This window comes from Zingiber officinale, chromosome 1B (assembly GCF_018446385.1).
Source record: "Zingiber officinale cultivar Zhangliang chromosome 1B, Zo_v1.1, whole genome shotgun sequence".
NCBI classification, from domain to species: domain Eukaryota; kingdom Viridiplantae; phylum Streptophyta; class Magnoliopsida; order Zingiberales; family Zingiberaceae; genus Zingiber; species Zingiber officinale.
Genome location: NC_055986.1, coordinates 130,182,455 through 130,185,722, shown reverse-complemented (window position 1 = coordinate 130,185,722; position 3,268 = coordinate 130,182,455).

Here is a 3,268-nt window from a genome sequence, read left to right as displayed (position 1 = left end):
AAAGGTATAGAAAATACCTAATTCTAGCCTTAGTTGCCATTTTTGATAATTTTGATCATTTTGCCATAAATTCTATATTCCTAAGTGTGATAGACCTCAAATCATATACCAAAGATGTTTAGATCACTATGTGCCAATTAGATTGACTCTAGACAACTCCTCAAATTTGGTTGGCACATCCTAATTATCTTAGGAATAACTTTCCATTTCATTTTCAAGGCTTGATTACACCTTGAAAATTCTCAAAGTGCCACCTTTTGCCATGATTAGGTTAACTACCTATTCAAGTAAGGTTGGCACACTCTAATCCATCTAGCGTGATGGAATCATGCTCTTAGGAACCCAATACCTATTGGAGCTCATTGGGTTCACTAAGTATTCACTAGGGATGACTTCCCTAGCAACCCTTCTAATGACCCTCCTAGGCTTTGAAGCCTTGGTCATTTGGGACTCATCAAGATCAACTCTAGGGGTAACTCCCCTTGTGACCTTGGTGATGGTCTTCCTAGCCCTAGATTTTGTTCCATAATCGAATGGAACATTGTGATAAGTGGGCTTGACCATTTGGGACTTAGGTTTGTGACCCAAACCTTTCTTGTCCTTGGACATTGGTTTTTGACCCTTAAACCCTAGAGATGACTTCTCCAAGTTCTTAAGAGCCTTTTCCAAAGTATCAAGTCTTGACCTCAAGACTTGATTCTCCTTCTCTAATACCTCAATTTTTAATTTTTCATTTTTCTTTGAGGTATTCCTAGGCATGTGTCTAGTTGTTTTGGGGTTTCTACCTAGGTTCTCCCTAACCTTAGATGAACTAATCCTAGGGTTGGTATTTCTAGTGTTATCCTTATCTAGGCTCACATGTTTGGCACCTAAGCATGTGTATCGATTTCTATAATTATCATGCTTACCATTGTTATCAATTGCAATCAAACTACTAGCATGCATCTTATTAGAATTGCGATAATGAGCCTTAAAGGTTACCTTAGGGTTTGCCTTAGCTCCCCCTATCGATGTGCTTGGTTTCTTGTCCTTGTGAGGTTGCCTCCCCCTCGGACATTGGCTCCGATAATGTCCCCTTCGCTTGCATTGGAAGCACACCACGTGCTCCTTGCTCTTGTGTATTGGGACTCCAACTTCCTTGATCTTTGGCGCCGGTGGAGTCTTCCTAACCCTCTTTGGACATTTACTCTTGTAGTGTCCAAATTCCCTACACTCAAAGCACATTATGTGTAATTTATTTGAAATTGAAATGCTTGAGTTACCTAGGTTTGAGAGTGGATGAGAGCTCTCTTCTTCATCCCTTCCGGAGGTAGACGCTTCTTCTTCTTGCTCCGAACTTGAAGAAGAACTCTCCTCCTCTTCTTCTTTAGATGTTGGGTGACCCTCAACTTCTAAATCCATTCCTCCATGAAATGAGCTCCTTGGCTCACTTGACTCCTCTTCATGACTTGAAGTGGAGTTCTCCTCATGGAGCTTTGCCAAGTTATTCCACAACTCCTTGGCATCGTTATATCCACCTATCCTACACAAAACATCATTAGGTAAAGAAAATTCAATGATTTTCGTTACCTCATCGTTGATGGTTGATTGGTGGATTTGCTCCTTCGTCCACCCCTACTTCTTGAGAGGTTTTCCTTCTTCATCCTCCAGAGGAGTGAAACCTACTTGCACACACCTCCAATTCTCAAGATTAGTCATAAGAAAATATTTCATTCTTACCTTCCAAAACGCGAAGTCGTCGCGATCGTAGAAGGGTGGAATCGTGATGTCCTCTCCGAGTTGATCCATCTCTAGCTTGTGCTCCCTCGGGTGTTAATCCGGCGAAGAGCGACCTCGCTCTGATACCACTTGTTAGGATCGATGATCGCGGCTAGAGAGGGGGGTGTGAATAGCCGACCCCAAATCTTCGCGTTTCTTCCTACGATTAGGGTTAGCGCAGCGGAAATAAACAAAAGAAACGACAACGGAGAATAGCAAACCTCAAACTCGTCGATGTAACGAGGTTCGGAGATGATACTCCTACTCCTCGGCGTGTCCGTAAGGTGGACGAAGCCTATCAATCCGTCGGTGGATGAGACCCCAGAAAACCGGCTAATAACAACTCCTTCTGGGTGGAGAAACCTCGCCACAATAACTTGCAACAACAAGATAGAAATACAGCAAGAAATTCAAATAATATGAATGTAAAACACCTTGCTTGCCTTCGACTGGTTTCCATTGACGAAGCAGCAACTTCACGGAAGAACAGCAGCAGCTGACCGGCCGGGGAAGCTCACACGAAGCTTCACGAAACAGAGAGCTCAGCAAAGCTCAAGTGCAGCAAGAAGCAGGGGCAAGAAGGAAATAGTAACTTCTTTGGAACAGTAGCTCCTCAACCCCTTTTATAACCTGCGAAGAAGACACAGAAGAGACTAGCTGTTGCTACGCAACGGCTAGGACGTGGATCGATCAGGCTTCATCCTGATCGGTCCACAAGGGTCCTGATCGGTCACAAGACCGATCAGGCCCTTCCCTGATCGGTCATGAGGACCGATCAGGACCTTTCCCTCCCGAAGGTGATCTCCTTCTGATCGATCACTGATCGGTCTGCTGACCGATAAGATAAGCAGCAGAATGCTTCTGTTTGGTTACTGATCGGTCACCAGACCGATCAGATAACCCAGCGTATCACTGGATCGGTCACCAGACCGATCCAGGTTTAGAGCTCCCAGCCCTAAACCCTACTTGGTCCTGAGAACGAGCTACCGAGCCCTCTCCGACTTCGTCCGGTCCAGAGAACGAGCTACCGAGCCCTCTCTGACCTAGTCCGGAGAACGAGCTACCGAGCCCTCTCCGACTTCGCATGGCAAGCTTCCATACTTGGACTTTTCCCGTGCCAAGTCTTCATACTTGGGCTTTTCCCGTGCCAAGCTCCCTGCTTGGACTTTTCCGTGCCAAGTCTCCATACTTGGACTTTACCCGTGCCAAGTCTCCATACTTGGACTTTTCACCGGATGTCTGGTCAACCTTGACCCATCTGGATTCCCCTTGCCTGGCTTCACTTACCAGGACTTCCGAACTGCCTAGCTTCACTCACTAGGTCTTTCCCCTGCCTGGCTTCACTCACCAGGTCTTTCCCAATTTCCTAGCTTCACTCACCAGGACTTTCTCCAACTGCCTGGCTTCACTCACCAGGACTTCCCGACTGCCTGGCTTCACTCACCAGGACTTTCCGAACTGCCTGGCTTCACTCACCAGGACTTCCCAGTCAAGTATCCGGTCAACCTTG